The 21,769-nt window shown below is 46.2% G+C and overlaps 1 pseudogene; it reads left to right on the forward strand.

Annotated features, from left to right (window-relative positions):
* Nucleotides 1-21,769, forward strand: part of LOC115331965 — a 73,001-nt pseudogene that overhangs the window by 28,378 nt on the left and 22,854 nt on the right.

Genomic DNA, 21,769 nt, shown 5'->3' on the forward strand with positions numbered 1-21,769 from the left:
GCTATCAAGCAACAAGGCAGGAGATTCATTCGTAGGTTCCAGCAGCCCGTATACAACCAAATTATTTCTGCGAGAACGATTTTTAGAATCGTAATTTTACCTGTAAGATGAGAGACCACCCTCTAGAGAGCGGCACTTTTTGCTTCCAAAGATTACATTCGCCTGACAATATCAGATTTCTGGAACAAACCCAACTCGATTTGAATCAGACGGGATTCGTAACCATCAAACCTAGCATCTAAGGCCTCTTGTCTGTTTTATTCCTCAGCTTTTTGCGTTTGTCCATCAAGAATTTTTTAAAGCGCCTTTGTGTCATGATCAGGGTTAGACTCAACATCTCCGCTACAGTCAGAAAACAAATATTATACCAAGATAAGAAACCAGAAAAAAGTGTTAATCAGTGTGACCGGTAGCAGAAAATTACGCAAATCGTGATACTTAGAAGTATTACGTGTTTATCCAGCTGTCATCAGGGCCACTGAAGAAAAATGGTTCAGTCAAAGGCTTTATGGCATTTCTGCCGGATGTAGGTGGCGCTGTAGTGACTCAGTAGAAGGGCTGATGCAGTGTTGGCAGTTGAAGCACAAACCGATCGTCAGAAGGCGTCCAATCATCCCACGATGACTATACGTCATCCATGTGAAAGCAAGAGTAATCTAACACACACGGCGAAAAACCGGCGTTGACTTGGCAAAAAATGTACAGGGGGATGGTCAGGCAGAACCCAGTGATCTGTAGGGTGAAGTAGAAGAATTTAAGCAGCATGCTCATACGGTTTATTATAGGTTTCAGCTTCTGGTAATCGCTTTGTGCTTGTATGATAAAGTGTTTTTTATATACTTTAATATATACCAAAGAAAGCTGCCTTTTTATTAGGTATCAGCTAGACAACCCACCTCATAAAGGAAGATAAGGACGTGGCACGGGCAAGTACACTTCTATTTTTTATTAATGTTTTTTTTTTTATATTCCAAAACTTTCCAATAGTAAAACATTTTAAATAAATTAAATGTATCGTTGCCAGCACACACAGTAATTTGAACTCAGCACACGAGTTACTTCTGAAGGTGAACGTATTTATCCAAGCTGGCACTAAAAGTATGTGAGCAAAACATAAAAACTATGTAAGGGAAAAAAATGCTTCAACCTATTCAACTATTTTAAGATGAATCTTCCGCCACGTGAAAAATCAGTCTAGCAACCAACATGAAGGTCGCTATGTATGTATGTAACTATTGATGACGCATTATTAATTTAAGAAATTTTATAATTAGACAGACGTAGATTGAGAATTACTACGATGGCTGGTTCTCATGCATGAGACACAATATACGTCCTACGAAAAATAATGTTATTTGGAATACAAGATGAGCTGCAGGCATTCCAAACCGGGTGTTTAACCGAAGGATTTCAAAAATCGCAAAAATAGGGGGGGGGGGGGGGGGGAGGGGGGAGGGGTTGAGAGAAGACAGGAACCCTTTCTGGGAACAAACTACCATCCACCATTAACAAAAATTTACTAAACAATTTTTGTTCATTGCTGAAAATATGCATATGCTTCCAAATACAAGGTATTTAAGCATCATAAAAAAAATCAAATTACAAAGATGTAAGCGTGTACTACCGCGGAAACAGCCCTCCTGCTTCTCCGGGTTTCCTGTCATTTTTTTTTTTTCTTTCAAACTTGAATTAGGACGCGCTTAGGACTCGAACGTTGAACCATTTGTCAATTTGAGAGATAATGAAGCTTGTAAGAACTGTAGGCGCCACAAACGTCCAGATTGCGTGTTTCAGCTCATATGGTCAGTGGGTGTACAGCGCTTCACCGCACCTCCCCCTCCTCCTCCTCCCCCCCCCCACCCTCCCCCCCCCCCCCCCCCCCAAAAAAAAAGAAAAAAGAAATCAAGCATTTGCATTACCTTTCTCGTAGTATGGAAGGAAATACGGCGCATGTTCGTTGCGCGCCTTGGCGCACCGGGGTAGGACCACAAGGCCAAAGATGCGCTCCGCAAGGAAACCGAAAACTTGAAACGCGTTCGAATTGAGCGTTTTTTTCGGAACGCCTTACAATCCTGCACACGTTTATATCTTTCAAAAATGAGTTGATTTTGTGGTAACACTTCACAGCGCACAAAAAAACATGCTATAAAAATTCATACACACAAAGAAATAGCTCTCACGCAGCCCTGAGTGAGAGCTATTTCTTTGAGTGCATGTATTTTTATAGTATGTTGTTTTTTGTGCGCTGTGAAGTGTTAGGATGATTCACCAACTCGCCCCAGCTGAAGTATCGATTCAGTGTTTTTTTGTAGTCCAGCAGGGTACTAATTGGAATTATTTGATTCTCTTTAGTAGAAAAAAAGTAAAGTTTTATTAATTATTTAGGTAATTCGCATGTTTTTCCAATTCTAGCGTCCGCCGTCTGTGACAGTTTGTTCAGGAAACAGCTTCCTTTTTTACGCAACCGCCCTATATTAAACGATTTGTGAATCTTCGCTGAAACATTCAGTATAGTAAGTCAGGATTTAATAAGTGTTTAGAATGGTGCTGCTTAGGACTATAATTTCATGACGAGAAAAGATGTGAAAACGCGTGTTTTTAAGATTTATGTGACTATAGGTCTGCCCCAGCAAGGAAGTGTTTGCCAAAGTGGGAGCGTGGCGTTTATTCACGACAACGGAAGATCCTTCAGTGGTGTCCATTTTTTCGCTCACCAGCTCGCTTTTTTGTAAGTAATTTAGAAATTTTATTTCATAATTTTAGATGTTAATGTATTTTAGAATGAGTGCAAGATTTAGAGTTCATCGGCTCATTATTTCAGTGCATTTAACTCAGATCCTCTCTACAGCGCGAAGCCGATTTCGTGTAATATACGTGTAGGGTTTCTTGAAGCCATAATTCTTTCTTATAATTACGAAAGTAATGACAACGAAATTAATATTTCAATAGACACCCCGACTCTTTTCATATCTCTGCACTTTCAACATCCATTTAACACAAATTCTAGAAATGTTAGAATATTCTACCCAGTCTATCAATACAACTTTTCCCTGGTTTACAAATGCACACATGTCTTAAACAAGAAAAATAAAACTTGTTTGTTTTCTTTTACTTGGACCCGAAACCCGCACTATGTGGTGCACAGTGTAAATAAGGCACTGTGGATTTTCAACAGGAATTGTGATCTCATCACATTGCGATTTCATGTGTTCCGAGTGCATGTTGGGGTTCTCGGAACCTTTTCAGGGGAGCATGTTTCATGTTGCGTGCTTTTGCTGGATATTCTACTTGGCGTGCCGACAGTTGAACGCTTTAGCCTTGTGTGTTTATTATTTGTTTTGCTTCCCCTGCATCCACAATCATCGCTGAATGTGAACGAGGAACCAAATGACAATAGGCCCCTCTTTTTTATTTCATCGTAAAAATATAGTATTGAACTTATCGCTATTATTGCCTCGCTTTATGCCGCCTTATCCCATTCTTTCAGTTGCTAATACTTTACCCTGACAACTCTGATTTATCAGTTTTGCATTATTAAATTATGATATATTGAGTACACCTTGCAAATTTAATAAGGTCGACAATTGAACACTAGTCTTTTTTGTGATTGAATGCTTTTTTGCTATATTACTAAAAATATAGCACAAGAAATCTGTCTCCTGTCTTTTCTAACATTTATCTTCTATATCAAAACCTTGGTTTTTTATCAATATTTTATTGTCATATACATCCTTGCGAGTTATCTTCTCACGGTTTTCTAACCTTACATGTATGTTTGTACCTTTTTCATAACTTGTCGGCAGGCTGAACGCCCCACTACAAATTTCTTCCGGGTATTATAAATCACTTATGAGCCAGCCAGACATAAGTTTCTTGTACAACGTCCATCTTAAAGGCAGAGCGGCCATTAGGAGACTACTTGAAACGAGAACGTAAGTCCGTTAAAAATACTTCTTTTCGAATGTTTCAAAATAATGTTTGATGGCATATGTAAATATGTAAAGTGCCGTTATTTTGGCTTGGAGAAAGCATAGATGATAGACACCCGTGAGCAACAGAAGGCTTTCTCAAATGTTTGAAAGACGCATTTTGTAGAACAAATATATATATATTGAAGCGAAGAAGAATAGCGAGACAAGTGGTGTAACTGAAGGCACTGATACGGGGTCAGATTTTTATAAGACGCGCGCGATCGTCGTTCTTCTTTCTGGACTCCACGCTTGTCGTGTTCTTCGCTACATTTGCCCCACGCTTAGGGGGCTGCCACCCTGGCAGCAGTAGTTGTAGAGGGGGCGGTCGGGTCGGGCGGTACATACGGTTTCATTCGTTACACATGAACGGTCTCTTGATGGTGACGGCGGCGATCGGTGGGGAGGGGAACGGGTTCGACGCGGTATTTGACCGGCGAGGTAGCTGTCAGCACTTTGTATGGGCCATGATATCTTCGAAGAAGCTTTGAAGATAGTCCAGGCTTCTTGATGGGCATCCAGATCCACACAAAATCACCATCGTTGTAGGTGACAGAGCGGTGACGGGCGTCGTAACGACTCTTTTCGACGTTATGGTGCTCAGATGTGCGACAACGGGCTAACTGACGACATTCCTCAGCTCGGCTGATTGCATGATCAAAGGTTATGTGCTCCGTGATATCTGGCCGATAAGGCAAGGTAGTAGTACATGATACTTCGCGGTTATACGTGAGCATGAAAGGTGAGAAGCCTGTCGTAGCTTGAGTAGCGGTGTTATAAGCGAAAGTAATGTATGGGAGAATTCGATCCCAGTTATCTTGATCCTGAGAGACATACATCGAAAGCATATCAGAAAGGGTACGATTAAGACGCTCCGTGAGTCCATTTGTTTGGGGATGATAAGAAGACGTTCAAAGATGAATAACATTGCATTCTCTCAAAATGTCTTCGACGAGTTGCGATAAAAAAAAAAAACTGTTCCTCGATCACTGAGTAGTTCTTGAGGCGAGCCGTGACGCAGTATAATATTGTTTAAGAGAAAGTTTGCAACTTCATGAGAACCTGCGGTGGGCAGGGCAGTAGTCTCGGCGTATCGCGTCAGATGGTCAATTGCGACGACAACCCAACGGTTTCCCTCAGATGATTTTGGTAGAGGGCCATACAGATCGATTCCGACTCGTTCGAATGGCTTGTCGGGACAAGGTATCGGTTGGAGCAAACCCGGCGGACTCTGAGGTGTTTTTGTCCGTTGTTGGCACAATAAGCAGGAGCTGACATATTTTTGCACAAAGCGACACATGCCGGGCCGGTAATATCGGCCACGTAAACGATTATAAGTCTTCAAGACCCCGAGATGTCCCGACGTTGGGTCGTTATGGAGGCACTGTAGCCGCTCGGAGCGAAGCTGCCGTGGCACTACTAACAACCATCGCTAACCGTCTGCTGAATAGTTACGATGAAACAAGAGCCCATCTCGGACAGAAAAATGCCGTGCTCGTTTGTAGAACTTGCGGTTGTTGGAGATAGCAAGGCCTGTAATATGTTGCACCAGGGCCTGGGTGTAGGGGTCTTGGAGCTGGTTTTGTGCCACAGCATCCAGAGAGAGAGCAACGAGTGTAATCGGATCTTCGTCCCCGTCAGGAGCAATCGTAGGCAAAGGGCAACGTGAGAGGCCGTCAGCATCTTGATGTTTGCGTCCGGACCTATAAGTGACGGAGAAGTTGTTCTCCTGGAGGCGAAGAGCCCAACGTCCCAAACGTCTCGAGACGTCTTTCAACGACGTTAACCAACAAAGAGCGTGGTGATCTGTGATGACACTAAAATGGCGTCCGTACAGGTATGGTCGAAACTTAGAAATAGCCCAAATAATAGCCAAGCATTCTTTTTCGGTTGTAGTGTAATTACGTTCACACTTTGACAGGGTGCGACTGGCGTATGCCACAACTCTCTTGGGTTGGGGTGGTTCGCGTTGTATTAGGACTGCGCCTAGTCCATACCCGCTGGCGTCTGTATGAATCTCTGTAGGAAGTGAGGGGTCAAAGTGGGCATAAAATCGGATCGCCCGTCAAGAGAGCAGTTAGCTGATTGAAGGCAGTCTGGCATTCTGGAGACGAATGAAAAGGCTTGGTTGTATCATGCAAGGCGTGTAAGGGGGCGGCGATCGTTGCGAATCCTTGGACAAATCGGCGAAAAACAGGAGCATAGACCCAAAAAGCTGCAAAGATGTTTAGCTGTAGTTGGGATGGGAAATTCTGCGACTGCTCGAATTTTGTCAGGATCGGGTCGGGCACCTTCCTTCAATACTACATGTCCGAGAACTCGAATTTATTTTGTAGCAAAATGGCACTTATTGGTGTTCAGTTTCAAATTGGCGTTTGCAATACACGATAGAACAGTGGCCACACGTTCGAGATATTTTTCAAACGTCGGTGCAAAAATGACAATGTCGTCTAGATAGCAAAGGCAGATTTGCCACTTCAGACCTCAGAGAACAGTATCGATCAGCCTTTCAAGCGTGGCCGGAGCATTACAAAGTCCAAATGGCATCATGTTAAATTCACAAAGACCGTCTGGCGTGATGAAGGCCGTTTTAGGTTTAACGGTTTCTTTCATTGGGACTTGCCAATATCAGGATTGTAAATCCAGGGAGGTAAAAAATTCAGCGCCCTGAAGGCAGTCGAGGGCATCGTCAATACGTGGCAATGGATATACATCTTTGGTGGTTATCTTGTTAAGCCGTCGGTAATCTACACAAAAGCGAATGCCGCCGTCTTTTTTCTTCACTAAGACAAAAGGAGAGGACCAAGGACTTGAAGACTCTCTGATCACTCCTCGTTGTAGCATCTCTGCAACTTGTTGTTCTATGAGTTGCCTTTGTTTCATTGAAACCCTGTAGGGTCGTTGACGAATAGGAGCTTGGCCTTGCGTGTCGATGGAATGTTGACCGGTTGAAGCGGCGCCCAAAGGTGTTTCATGTATGTCAAAAACGTTTTTGTACAAGTCTAGGAGAGTTATCACTTTTTGCCTTTGAAGATCGGTAAGATTCCTATCGATGGTGAAAGAAAGCCGCCCGGATTCATCATTTTCTTAGGTGTAGTCTGTTGAGAGTGCGTTGGTCTGAATATTGAATGGGTCGTCGAGGGAAACTGTATACGCTTCGCAAGTGGGCTCATTTTCGTCTTCTGCGCATGAGAAAGGAAGTAGGGGTGACGTCAGAACGCCGAGCCCTGATTGGCTGATCGCGACCCCCTATCTGAGCGTCGTCTGCTCCTTTGCAACGTCGTCTGCTCGCAACGTCGTCTGCGTCTGTCTTACCTTTCCTGCGACTTTCGGAAGTGCAGGTCTTTACGAGCGAGCTCGACTTCACCTTTCAGAGAGGGCAGACGAAATAACTCGAACGGTACGTTGTTTTTGTCTAACAACTAGCAGACGCGCATCAAGGAGGGAATTCGAAGGACTCACTGGCGAGGTGTCCCGAGGCGCCGAGGTTTGTTTACCAAGAACCGGGAGTGAGCGTGTTAGTGTCCGCAAGTTCCCTCCCAAATACTTTTTCCCTCCTTTCGTGTGCGGCGAGACCCCTCACTCTTTAACGGCGTCGGCGGGTTGGCGCAGTTAACGTCGTCTGCTTCACGTCTGCTAGTCAAAGCGATGGCTGCTTTACCTTTCCTGCGTCTGTCGGAGATTCACCGCTTTTTCACCGGCGACAGTCACCGTTGCCTCGGGAAACAAGGAGATAACAAGAGGAAGAAATTGACCTCTTAATCCAAAACTGAGGTCAGCGATTAAAGTATAATACGGGAAGAGTTCACAAGGGTCGCGCGGGCATATTCCAATCAGCACACCAACCGGTCGTGGGCAGACGGTCTCCGAGTCACGGAGTGCCTGCTAAGCCTAACTGCCGTGCTCGCTTGGTCGCGTTCGGTGGAATCGTGGCCGCTGGAGCTTTCCCCGGGTGTTTGTGAATCCAGCGTCCTTGTTCGTCGTGGTCTGTTTCAAGTAGTTTTTACTTTTTTTCTTGCTGCTTGAAGCCGGGACGCGTGAGGAGCGCACGTAGAAAAATTAACGTCCGTGGGTCGTCGCGACCGCGACGCTGTCGGCCATGCTGATTTGATCGTAAAAAGTGCGTAAGACAGCTTCGGAGCTGTCGTAGGATTTCGTCGTAACCTGCCCAAAACTTAAAAAAATTTCGTTTCAATACGAATTTGTTCTTAAGTTATGTCTTACGCACATTTTTGGCGTAAGGTTGTTTTGTGAATCTGGCCTCTGCACTTACGAAAGTCGCAGGAAAGGTAAGACAGACGCAGACGACGTTGCGAGCAGACGACGTTGCAGAGGAGCAGACGACGCTCAGATAGGGGGGTCACGATCAACCAATCAGCGCTCGGCGTTCTGACGTCACCGCTACCCCCTGCGCAAGAAGCAGACGAACTTGCCCTCCGCATTAATATCAGTCGCTAATGTGACGGTGGCCAGAACGGTCTGCTCCGGGATCAGTACAGCCTCTGACGTAACGTTAATTACAAAGATAAACGTTGGCAAGGGACCAATAACGGCGAGGCCATGGGGAACCAGCAAACCTTTTTTTGTCAATAACTTAACTGTGGGCGCGATGAAATAGTTTCTTGGTGGCAGTGAAGAGCACGTAGTGGGAACTAACGATGAACTATGAGACGTAATTATAATTCCTTGTAATGAGCGGAGTTTGCTGTCTTGTAGAGAGGCGCATCTTCCACGGGTCCAGGCAGTTCGTGAAGAGAAAGCTGTGCGCTCCCGCAAAAAATAATTGCATCAGTAGTAGAAAGAAAATCCCAGCCGAGAATAATGTCATGCGTGCATGATGAGAGTACGACAAACTGAAGTAAATGCAACGCACCCTGTAAACAAATACGAGCTGTGCAAACCTCAACGGGTTTAAGTAGGTGGGATCCTGCAATTCTGAGGTTACCTTGATACGGTGTGACGACTGTTTTGAGACGACACAAATATTCAAATGCATGACTGAAATCGCAGCACCCGTATCAACTAAAGCTTGAACATTCTGACGTTGAATTCGAACTATGACGATGTTCGATGGGTTCGATTTACACAAATAAATGAATAAATATTTATTTATTTATTTATTTATTTATTTATTTATTTATTTGTTTGTGTACAAATTCTTCCCGACGTCGAAGCGCAGATCGTCGTTGAACTGCGGTAGCAATCGCAGTGTTGTACCGCGTAAATTTTTTCTCTCTTAAACTGCGTAGGAGCTGCTATGGGATTTTAAAATATTTTCGATGATGTCCTTGGAGTCTTTTTATTCATTTTAAAGCAATTCACATAATATTTCTTCATGCATGATCGAGAAGTAACCCTTCTCCGTGCATCTAGAAGTTTCGTGTTTATTCTTACCCAAGTGTAAAGGATAAGAAGACCAGAATGACATTGCCTAGTCAGTCTCACCCTAGCTACCTCCCGAACATTCTAGGTCAAATATTCGAGAACAATCAATGAATCAAAGACCTTTATTGTGTTTCCCAAACAGCTTAGGGGCCTTTTTTAGGGTTACACTTGACAGAATAAAACAGCACTGAAGTAAACAAACTACAAGTCAATCTTGTCCACTATACTATTCTTGAGCTTCTTAAAAGGTATAAAAAAGTCCACGTGAGGGTTAAAAAAACTTGTACATTAGCATCATCCGTGTCAGTGGAAGACTGGACGAGCGTAGTAGAATATTTCGCTAGGAAACTCGTTCACTGATTCACTCTCGCAATAGCCAGCTGTCACGGCGACGCACCGTCGCTCGCTGCTGCCGCCGTAAACGCTCGCTGCTGCTTCCTCGACGTGTGCTCTTCCTGTTTTTTTAATGAATTAAAGATTCAAGAAAAGAGGGGGGCCAACTTGTTCCAAAATTAAAAGTATAACAACTGGGCGTCACAGGCGTCGATCCTGGCATAGCAGCAGGGTCGAGCGCTGGCGAAAAACTCTCCTGTACCGCGGGGCGCAGCTTCTTGTAGACCTTCCCTGGGATACAGAAGACACGGACGAGACTTACAGGGACAAAGGACACCACACACAGCTCTTTCAAATAGCAACGGGCATGTATTTATGCGCATTTCACTGGGGCGGCTTGTCCTGCTCTATGAAGAAAAAAAATAAAGAAACAGCTAACTTGAAAGGAAATCAACTGTAAGGCGTTGAAAATAATAAAAAAATGAAAGAATATTAAGAAGAATTTAAATGAAATAATTGTAAAAGTAAAGAGAACGCTGATTATTTGTTAGGCAGAGTCTGCGCATGTTGGGAATAATGGTCGCCTAACTAGACCATTTAGCAATAATCATTGTCTCTTGCGACTCTTCAGTACTCATGTATGCTCTAGACTTGAATGAGCATCCGTTATTGGGAACTCTATATATAGTACAGCGAGTGAAAAAATTGAACATATACAAAAACAATCTGTGCAGATTGTCTATGACAAATATTTTGGTCGTAAATGTTATTTTGAATATAATTTAATTTTATCCAAACTAAAACTGTGCACTCTGCATAAGAGGAGCTCTGTCCGGGATGTTAAGTTTTTGCACAGTTTGGTCCATGGTTCCATAGTCAGTCCTGCACTTCTTGCTTCTTTACACTTTCTCATTCCCGTCAGTGCAAACTCTAGAAATTCCAGAGTTTTTTACCCAGATATTCAGAGCAACTTCTCACCGATATCACGAATTCAACATGTTTTAGACACGAAGTTTTGCAATGTTGATATTTTTTGTACAAAATTGTCTCTTGTTTGTACAGGGTTGCTCTTAAGTTGCCTAAACTGTTTGCATGTCTATTAATATAAACCATATGTATAAGTTTTAAAACATCTGTATAATTTGAAGCATGGATGTTTGTGATGACTATGTATTTTATGCTTCGTGCTTTACCGCAAAGGCATTTGAGCTGCTGGTAAGCACGCGGAAATAAACATTGAATTGAATTGAATTAAGATAGTTCTGGTGCGAGGAACGCAAATTCAGCAGAGGACAGGGAAATCGTTGATGCAGAAACATTATTCTTGACACGCTGGATGTTGAAAATCTCTATAACTTCTCGTCCGCACCTTTCCTTCCGTGTGCCCAGAACTTTGGTTTCGTTGTTGTGAGGAACACAGTCGTGACAGGCTCGGGAATGCACGGCAATGTTATGGTACGACTGAGATGGTGCCTGTGAAACTTCAAAGAAGTGTTCTCGAAGACGAACGTTTATGCAGCGTCCTGTTTGGCCTATGGATTACCCGCCGCAACTTAAAGCGATGGAGTAGATTGGGCTTTCCTGACAGGTGACGTACTTGTTAGAGTGTCTTATGGTCAGACTTGTACCGTACGCATTACAAGTAATCAAATTACTTGTAATCGATTACTTTTTGGAGTAATTTTGTAATCAGTTGATTACTTTTATTAGGCAGTAATCACAAGAGTAATCTGATTACTTTTTGAAGTAATAAAATTACTTGTAACCGTTACAATTTGTCCACGGGACACCCCCCCCCCCCCCCCCCCCACCCCCGGGCACACGCCTTTTTTTTTATGAAATGACAAAAATAAATTGTTTTTGTTTTGTTTTCGAACGGAAAAAAGAAAGACTTTTGCGGAGCTGTAGGAAACAAAGCCAATCTCTTCCTGTGTACAGTTTCTGCGGAAGGTACGTTCTTTTTTTTTTTTTTTTTCGAGCTGGGACTGGGAGTGGGAAACCCCAGGGAAGCTACAGTGCGCGACAAAGGCCATTCAGTGCGAAGTTTGAGGAAGCAGAATGTAGCTTTGTGAGTCCTTCGTTCAAACTAGCCCCCTCACGCACACACACACAGAAATAAAAAAATTAAAAAATCCTGCTTAGGGTACCTACTCGCATCCTGAAGGAGAACCAGAACCGAAGAATACCTAAAGCGGATGCAAAATATAACAAAGACAGTTGAAATATTTCCCTATTGCCCCTACGTGGTCTTTGTGACAAGCAATGTTTCGAGTTGAGAAGTGGTTGGGGCGATCTCTTCCGCTAATGGATACTACACATGATAGGTTTCAAATCCTGGAGCTGCTGCTCTTTTGTATAACATGCGAGCGCATCCACATGTGAATAATAAAATGAGCGACGCAAACTTTGAGCGACAACCCTTGCTCAAGCTTAACAAGATCTAGAACCCCCTCCGCTCCCCCCCCCCCCCCCCCCACACACACACACACTGGCGAACGCCCAAATCATTAAACGTCTTCAAACGAATTCTATGCTTGTGTCCGCATTGTGAAGGTGCAACGACCACGAAGAGGGAGCCAGTTTTTCTTCTTCAATACTTGTGCAAATGTGAAATATAGGTTGGAAGTAGTTCATTGTTATGAGCGCTAAAGATGTGTCTTCACACATTAAAGTAATCGGAAAAGTAACGATTACTTCTTTAAGTAATGTCCAATTACTTTTGCCGTCGAGTAATCAAGTAATCTAATCGAATACTTTTTATCCAAGTGTAATAGTAATTGTAATCGATTACTTTTTTTTAGTAACGTGTACAAGACTGCTTATGGTACATCCAAGGGTAGAATCCATGTTCACTTTCTTGCACAGTTGTTTTAATTTCATCCGGTATTTAAATAAGACTAATGTAAAACCGAGCGACAATGCTCTCCAATCGGTGGGCAGAGTTGAGTGCATATGGGATGCAGGTCATTTGGGACAGTTTTTCCTTGGGAGGCAGGGGGGTGACTTCATGTTGTAATGAGTCGTTGAAGGATGTTACAAAGGAGGTCTGCGAGATATCCAGCTTGGAGGAGTCGGTGGTGCTGGCGGAGGAAGCTGCGTGGAGGATAAGAATAAAGCACGAACAATGCCAAGTTTTACGGATTTAGAATGAGAGCTAGTAAAAGAAAGAACCGGTTTCTTCTTTTGTGGGAAGGTTCAGCACGCAACACAGGTCTTTGGGTTGGAGGTGAACACAGAAGTCCAGATACTGTAGGTCTTCACTTTATGGTTCCTCGTTCATGAACCTGAGGCTTGACGAGCAAGATTTGAATGCGTCAAGAACAAAACACGAAGAAATTGATGTCGGAAAAATCACCAGATAGCCTTCCACGTGCCTGAACACCCTGCATTCAGGAGCAACATCACCTAAGCGTGTTTTCAGCGCTCGATCGACGTACATAAGGAAACTTTTGCTAGGAAATTGCACGTCAATCGAGCGGTTAAAACACACCTAGATGATAATTCTCCTGAATGCAGGGTGTTCAAGTATGTGGATGACTATCTGGTTCCATTATTGATGCATTCACGTCATTCTCGTCGGCCCTCACATTCACGAATGAGAAACCCTCAAGTAGAGGCCTACAGTACCTAGACCTCAGTCTCCACCTCCAACCCAAAAGCCTCTGTTGGACCTTCCAGTCATAAAAACCGGTTCTCCCATTTACTCTCTCATTTTAAATCCATAGAACTTGAAATTGTCCGATCTTTATTCGCCTGCTCTCGTTCCAAATCTTTTCCCCTCCCAGCTCCAAGCAGCCTCCTCCATCCGCACCATGCCACTATATCCCACTTTTCTTTAACACAAAGGCAGCTCGCAGCGCGCTTGAAGCAGTCGCCTTCCAAAAACGAGAGGACAAAGCATTGGAAGTGGCCTCGTTCCAACCCAAGTCGACTTTGGCGAGTGTGCTCCTTACAAGGCAAGTTCAATCAGCTCAAGCCGACCTTGGCGTGCGCATTCCCAGCAAGACCAGCTTGACCAGCACGATTAGGAGTTTGACCAGCTCGACTCCAGCTTCACCAGCTTGTCTCCCAGCTTCGTCAAATAGACCTTATGCGAAATTGCTTTGTGGTCTGACAACACTGAGAGTGTCGCCATTTTAATGTTGGCAAGCGTTGTCGGTACCGAAGCACGGTGGAGGTATCGGAGACAGCCGTACGGCCAATGTGCGATGGTGCAGCAACTGTTTTCCGCCTTCCCACAATATTATGCGGACGAACAGATTAAACAACTTACCGCAACTGTCTGACAAAACTCTCGGAGGCCTGTGCACGCTGGCGACAACCTCGTCGAAGCAGCGGACCAAGTCCTACGCCTTCGCTGTGGAAGCTTGTCGCCAGCGTGTGCGCAGGCCTCCGAAAGGACTAGGCCGTCATGCCTTTCATCTTTGAGAACACTCTTAATTTCTTTTTTTGATGCGAATACGCTCGTACTGTTTAGCGGCATACTGCTCCCCGCAAATACATGACTCAAAATTACTTTTTTTTTTAGTTCTTACTGGCGGAGGGTTTTTGGTGGAACACTCTGTTCTTCTAAAAGAAACTGTGCCCAGGGCAATATTTTTCAAGCGTTGCAAAGAGCTAAAATTGGTTTAATTTAGCATTGTCCTCAAGCGCAGTTGACGGATGTTGCACTATTAATGAAGATTTGTTCAACCCTGGCAGAATAACTGCAGTGACTTTCTCAAAACTAGCCCCGAGCTTCTTTGCACAAAACAAAATTACTACCTCGGCTGCGACAAAAAGACAAAAAAAAGAAAAGAAAAGGAGGTTGTAAAATGGAGTTGGCACCGCCCGCGTTGCTTCATTCGACGTCCGCAACGTAAATGTTTGCCGCCGCCGACATCGAAGTTTTAGCCGCTGCGACGAACCTAACCCACGCCGTGACCTAACCATACCAGTGTTAACCATACGCATCTTCAATTATGGTTGGTGGCGTGGATTATAAAAACTGCCATCTTTTTGCCTCCTTGGTCTCGTCCGCATGCATTGAGCTGCTTGCGCATAAAAAAAAGGCAGGCCGACACTACAACGCAAATAAAATAAAAAAGGTCACAAACAAATTTGGCACTTCTAAAAAAAGATTAAGGCCCAGTTCAATAGTTGTAAATCGCTTCACGCCGCGCGATAACGTCCGCATGTTTCTTCGCGTTGTCACCGATTGTTTTTGTCAAAAGCTGTGTTTCAAGTGACAAATAAAAATAAGCAAAAAGGTAAACCCTCTTCATGCTTGCGTTCACGTCATGCACGAATCGAAGGGTTCTCGCTGCATCCGCAGCGGAACGCAGCAATCATTGGCATCGCATCTCTCGCACGAAGCGCGGTCGCTTGTTTACATGGGGCCTTCGCCGGTCGGGTCTCTGGTTTCGTCTTCTCGCCACTAACAAGATGGCGGACGTAGTTCTCGGCGCGCTACTAGATGGCGTTCTAAATTTCGCATATGGCCTATTGGCTTCGAGCTTCGACAGTTTTACTTCCAGCTTCACCACCATGACTCCCAGCTCCACTAGCTTCATTCCCAGCTAGACCAGTATGACCAACTAAATTACCAGCTTGACCAGCCTAATTTCCAGCAAGACAAGCAAGATTTCGTTGCTCTTCTTCTTTTAAAGCGCAGCTCTTAGGCGCCCGTTTCCGGCTTAAGCGGCGTCGGCGTCGCCATCGGCGTAACCAAGGTCACGTGACCACCAGGTCACGTGACCCCGGGTCACGTGACCCCCAATGTCACGTGACCCCCGAGGTCGCGTGGCCCCCTCCCCCAGCTCACGTGACCCCCCTCCCCCGAAATCACGTGACACCCCCCGAGGTCACGTGACCCCCTCCCCCAAGGTCAAGTGACTCCCCCAGAGCATATTCAAGAATGAGGGGAGGAGGAGGAGGGGTCTACCCTCCCCTCAGTACCCTTCCCTCCTCCTCCTCAAGAGCTGCGCTCCGATTCGGCGTTACACGGAGTTGTATACGGCTTTCACTTTTTTTTTAATAGCGCACCTACTCCTCAAAGTTGGATATTGCGCAGACTTGCTTCGTAAGATCCTTTAGCGACTAATTACAACGTCCATCCACCCTCCTCCTCCCATTAAAAGACTTTCCCACATGACCTTTATTCCATATGCACGCAATTCTGCCCGCCGACTGAAGAGCTTTGCCGCTCGGTTCGACACGAAAGTCTAATTTAAGTACCGGATGAAATTAAAACAAGTGTACCAGAAAGTGAACAACGGGCCTCCGCCTGGATGATCCATAAGGCACACTAACAAGTACGTCACCTGTCAGGAAAGCCCGATCTACCCCATCCCTTCAAGCTGCGGCGGGCAACACATAGGCCAAACTTCAAGAACCCTTCCTTGAAGTTTCACAGGCATAATCTCAGTCAAACCATCCCATTGCCGTGCATACCCAAACCTGTCACGACTGTCTTCACACTACAACAAAACCGAAGTTCTGGGCACACAGAGGAAAAAGTGTGGACGAGACATTATAGAAATTTTCAACATCCAGCGTGCCAAGAACCATGTTTCAGGGAAAATTAGTTCAGTGTCCTCCTCTGAACTTGATTTCCTCGCGCCTCAACTAATAATCAGCGTTCTCTTTATCTTTATATTCATTCAATTTAAACTCTTTTTTTTTCTTTTTTTTTTTGTCAACTCTTTCCCGTTGACTTCCTTTCAAGTTACCTGCCTCTTAATCTTCCTTTCTTTATAGACCAGGATGAGCCGCCCAGTAAAATGGGCATCAATAGATGTCCGTTGCTATTTGAAAGAGCAGTGTGTGTTGTGCTTTGTCCCTCTTTCGTGTTTTCTGTATTTCATCACCAATGCGCTCCCTTCGACATACTGCCCTGGGAGCGTAGAATAGTGTACTCAATTGTTCCCGAACTATGCATTCCTAACACATACAAGCTAGACGTTCCTCCAATTCTCTCGAATCTTCTACTTTCATAAAGAAAGCTAAAAGGACATTAAATTCCAGGAATTGATTCCGAGCCACCTGCGTGTGAGCCCCGCGCGCTGCTTACGCGGCTTCGTAAGGGCTCAGCCTTTGGGCGCAGGTGGGCGCAGCAAGGCGTAAGGGCGCAGCTGGCGTTTACTCCTGGGACAGCAGCAACGTTTCACGGCGAGATTGACGAGGAGGTTGAGGACTGGTTCAGCCAGTACGACCGAGTGGCGCGACTCAACTGGACATCTGAACAGCGCCTGCAGAACTAGTTTGCATTAGAGGGCACCACTAAGCGCGAATTCGAGAACCACGAGCCAAATCTAACATCGTGGGATGTCTGCAGGAGCGAGTTGCTGCGGACGTTCACCACTCCACACCGACGGGAGAAGGCAGAAGTCCTTCGTCGAATGCGGGCCAAGGGCCCCAACGAAACCGTCATGAGCTTCATTGAAACGTCTTGCGCCTGAGCAGCCGTGATGACCCTCAAGCAACGGTCAAAAATTATCTGACAATCTTATGTGCGGGATGACGCACATAAGATCGCCCTGTAACGCCGAATTAGAGCGCAGCTCCTGAGGAGGAGGAGGGAAGGGTACTGAGGGGAAGGTATACGCCTCCTACCTCCTCATCCTGTCTGCTACTCCTACCTCCGAGCGGCGTCGCCGTCGTCTCACGAGGGTCACGTGACCGGGGTCACGTGATCTCACGGGGGTCGCGTGACCCCTATGAGTTCACGTGACGATGACGTCATCAGTGACGATGACGATGCGGATGCCGATGACGTCATCAGTGACGATGCGGATGCCGATGACGTCGTCAGTGACGTCAGTGATGACGTCATCAGTGACAATGACGTCACTGATAACGTCATCAGTGACGTCACGCGTCCCATAATGCACCGCGCGGTTGCGCCGACGGCGACGCCGACGCCGCTCAAGCCGGAAACGGGCGCCTAAGAGCTGCGCTCTAAAACAACATTTTAGGGGCCTCGTGTGCAGCCCGCCGACTACCGTCGAAACTTTTGTCTCTGAGGTAACGAATATCGAGCTCGCCCTCCAAGCGCGCGCTGTCCATTACCAGCGACCTACCGGCGTCACTGCATCCACCCTGTTTAGCGGGAAAATCTCTCCTGATATCCTGGCCATCCGTGAAAGTATCCGGGACGTCGTCCGGGAGACTCGGAAGGCTGCTGCCAGCCGCTAGTCGTCTAGTGACTTTCTCCATCACTGGGGCTCTGTGTGAGGAAGTCCAACGGGCGCTCGAACCTGAAGATCCTATAAACACGACGACGCCGGAGGAACCGACGTTGAGCTACGCCGCCATGGCCCGGCGACCGCATGCAAGCTCCACGCCAAGTCCCTGCGCCACTCCGACGAGATACCCTAATGCAGCAGCATCTCCGACGCGTGGTTACAGACACCCATTCGCTCTGCTGGCTCGCGAACCTGAAGGATCCGTCAGGACCTATCGCACGGTGAAGTGTCTCTGACATAAAGTATTTGAGATGACTGTGGTCTACAAGTCCGGCCGTAAGCACAGTGACGCCGACTGTTCATCGAGGGCACCTGCCGAGTTGGCGTCTGAGTGCACCGACAACGACGGCGTCGACGACGTTTTTCTTGGTGCAGTTAGCGTCAGCGACATGGCAGCACTACAGCGAAACCATCCTGAGGCTCCGCGCGCTCCTAGAGCACCTAAAGGGACAAGGGAATGCAGTTCTACGAGTATTCGCACGAGCCCTCACAACCTTTGCCATTCATCAAGGTACACTCTACAAAGAAAATTTCGGCGACAACTCAACGCCGCTGTTGGTAATTCCCACAATTCTTCAAGCGGAAGTGTTCCAAGCAATCACAGATGCAATGGCCATGCGGCTTCTAACGTCCTTCCCGTTTGCATTATTGGGAAGCGTTTATATTTTCGTTTTGGCTTTAACTGGGATGCAAATAGCCACGTAGCACGTGTTAAAAACGCTTCCCATGACAAGAAAGGTTAATTCTGTTTTTAATTCTTCGATTTTATTTAATATGCTTCTCTTTTGCAAAAGACGATTAGCAGCAACGTACGCCCAGCAGCGAACGTTCTGGCTGGCGAGTAGGTCCGCCTCACCTCCGCGCGCGGCTCGAGGTTAAGCCGAGATCTCACTTGCGAATGTGTATATGGTTCATGACCGAAGATAGGCGCTTATCTTCGATCCTGAACCATCTGGCCCAAATTGCCATCTTAATGCAGTATATGGTTCGCTCGTAAATGCTATCACATCCAAAACTGGGCATAAATGTGATTCTGCTCCTTTGTGACGTAGTCACATAACTTTCTGGTAATGTTTCGCAATTACTACTCTCTGTTTCAGAGGAGGCCCCCAAGACAACTTCAAATGTTGGAGAGATGTACCTCATTCACTGTTATATCCGCTGCCAGCCGACTATTTAGGAACTATGAGCTCCCCATGCTCTTTGTACTCATTGCAAGAATGTAACGTAAGTTAGAGATACCCTTTTTGTGAAACTTTGAATGATTCGTTCGCAGTACGTCTGTTTACTCTAATTCAAGTGCGCACTCGAAAAGTAATTCCGCGTGGTAATGTGGCTGTGTGCCAGACCTCGACAGTACGTCACCTTCAACACGATATGACACACCGCGTATTTTATTTTTATTCACAAAATTCTTGTTCAAAAATACGATCGTCACATAGTACAGAACCTTCCCGCCAAATAGTTGACCAGGAAAATGGCACATTACAATTTGTATACGTTTTCTCCTTTGAGCTTGATGCACTTTTTTCAGAGGTGCTCTAGCGATGCATACTTATTGAAGAAAAAAATTGATTTGTCTTTCTCACTCCTATCTGGGAAGCTGCCACCATAGCAGTTAACTCGGCCTGCATGTGCTATGACATCGATAGGGAGACGGGGAGCGCGTGGTTCCCACTGACCTCCGCCCTTAAGGGTAAGGTAGGACTAAAAACAAAATTAAGCTACGGACTCCCAAACAAAAAGAAGAGGTGAAAAAAAAAGCTACCGCGTCCGATACTGTCCCTCAAAGGCCGGGGTTCAAGTAAAAATTTCCTCGGTGACGCTCTCGGCATTGAACTAAGTACGTAGCTCACCATGGCGCAGTGGTTGGACGATGTTCCGGCGAAGTCCAGGATAGACGACGCCGGAGCGTCTCCCGACGACGCGCCCCGTCGTTGGCGTCGGCACGAGCGCCCCCCGAAGGGCCGCATTATGCCACGAGCGCCCCCCGAAGGGTCGCATTATGCCACGTGCTTGCAGGCGGGGCCCAGTAAACGGGACGAAAATCCGCTGGTTGGGGCAGCAGCAGGGTCGCTGTGACGGTCGGTGAATGACACTCCAAGTCCTTGTAGAATGGCACAGGGAAAGTATCCTGATTTTCGGGCCGGCAGGGGGACAGGCAACCCCGGCGATGATGACGTCGCCCCGTCATTGTTGTGCTCCTCGTGGGCCGCGACATGACTCACAAACCGCCGGGCAGTGGAATGCAGCCTGCGCTCTGCCCCCTCTCCCGTTTCTTTCCCCAAGAGTAAGCTTCGGAAATTCTGAGCAAGGTCAAGCCGTCCAACCGACGACACTCGACAAATCTATGGGTGCACAGGGCCCAAGAGATAAAAAAGGCTGGGACAAAGGTGTCTTTTCTGCTGGGAGTCACGTGCATCGCACTGGCTCGGCTTGCGGATTTATTCTGAAAATAGTTCCACGACTTCGTCCCGTTTACTGGACCTCGCACGACCTACTTCTCTTGGAATTGAGTAAACTTAATATTGATCGTAACATCTTAAAACTAATTTAAAAGTTTTTTTTAGAGCGCAGCTCTTAGGCGCCCGTTCCCGGCTTGAGCGGCGTCGGCGTCGCCGTCGCCGTCGGTGTAACCGCGCGGTGCATTATGGGTAAATTTCCCCGCTAAATCTAGCGGAAATTTTTCCCGCTAAATTTAGCGGAAAATTTTCCCCGCTAAATTTAGCGGAAAAATTTCCCCGCTAAATCGAGCGGAAAAAAATTTCCCCGCTAAATCTAGCGGAAAACTTTCCCCGCTAAATCTAGTGGAAAAATTTCCCCACTAAATCTAGCTGAAAATTTTCCCCGCTAAATCTAGCGGAAATATTTACCCTCTAAATCTAGCGGGGAAATTTTGGTCACGTGACCTGGGGGTTACGTGACCTGGGGAGTCACGTGACCCCTCCCCGAGGTCACGTGACGCCCCAGGTCACGTCACTCCCGAGGTCACGTGCCCTCGAGGGGAGGGGTCACGTGACCCTTTCCCCTATGTCACGTGACCCCCCCCCCCCCCCCCCCCCCCCGAGAAACCGTGCCCCTCAGTACCCTTCCCTCCTCCTCATCAAGAGCTGCGCTCCAATTCGGCGTTACAGGGAGTGGTAAACGGCTTTCACTTTTTTCCAACAGGTTTAGCGGGAAAATTGATGTCCCGTGACCTCAACAGCAATTCAATTTCTCGCTAAATTTATCGGGGAATTGAATTGCTGTTGAGGTCACGTGGCGTCAATTTTTAAGCTAAATTTAACGGGAAAACTGTGGGAGGAGAGGAGGGGAGGCTACAGAGGTGGAGTATGGGAGGATACGCAGGAGGAGGAGGAGGAGGATGGAAGGAGGAGGATAAGGGGAGAGTAGGAGGAGTAGGGGAGGAGGAGGAGGAAAGGATGGGAGGAGGAGGGGAGGAGGAGAGGACACTCATTAGAAGAAGGGACATAGCCTCCCCTCCATACCCTCCCCTCCTCCTCCTCAAGGGCTGTGCTCTAATTTCGCGTTTAAGAAATTTGTAAGCATCTTTCGTTTTTTTATTTAACCGCTTACAATATGGTTCTGTCAATGACCAAAATTCTTCCACTACTCCTGTAACGTCCGGGGAACCACAGGGATTTGTCCTAGGGGTGTCTCTTGTTTCTAGTCTACATTAACGACCTTTCATCGCAAATTGTGTCCTCTATTAAATTATTTGCGGGTGATTGTGTACTGTATCGCGTAATAACTAATGCCCAAGATTGTGCTATACTACAGTCAGACCTTGACGTAGGTTCTTCCTGGTGCGCTGAATCGCTAATGAAGCTTAACGTTCCTAAATGTAAAAGCATGCGT

Source organism: Ixodes scapularis, unplaced genomic scaffold (assembly GCF_016920785.2).
Source record: "Ixodes scapularis isolate PalLabHiFi unplaced genomic scaffold, ASM1692078v2 PGA_scaffold2__306_contigs__length_199485367, whole genome shotgun sequence".
NCBI classification, from domain to species: Eukaryota; Metazoa; Arthropoda; class Arachnida; order Ixodida; family Ixodidae; genus Ixodes; species Ixodes scapularis.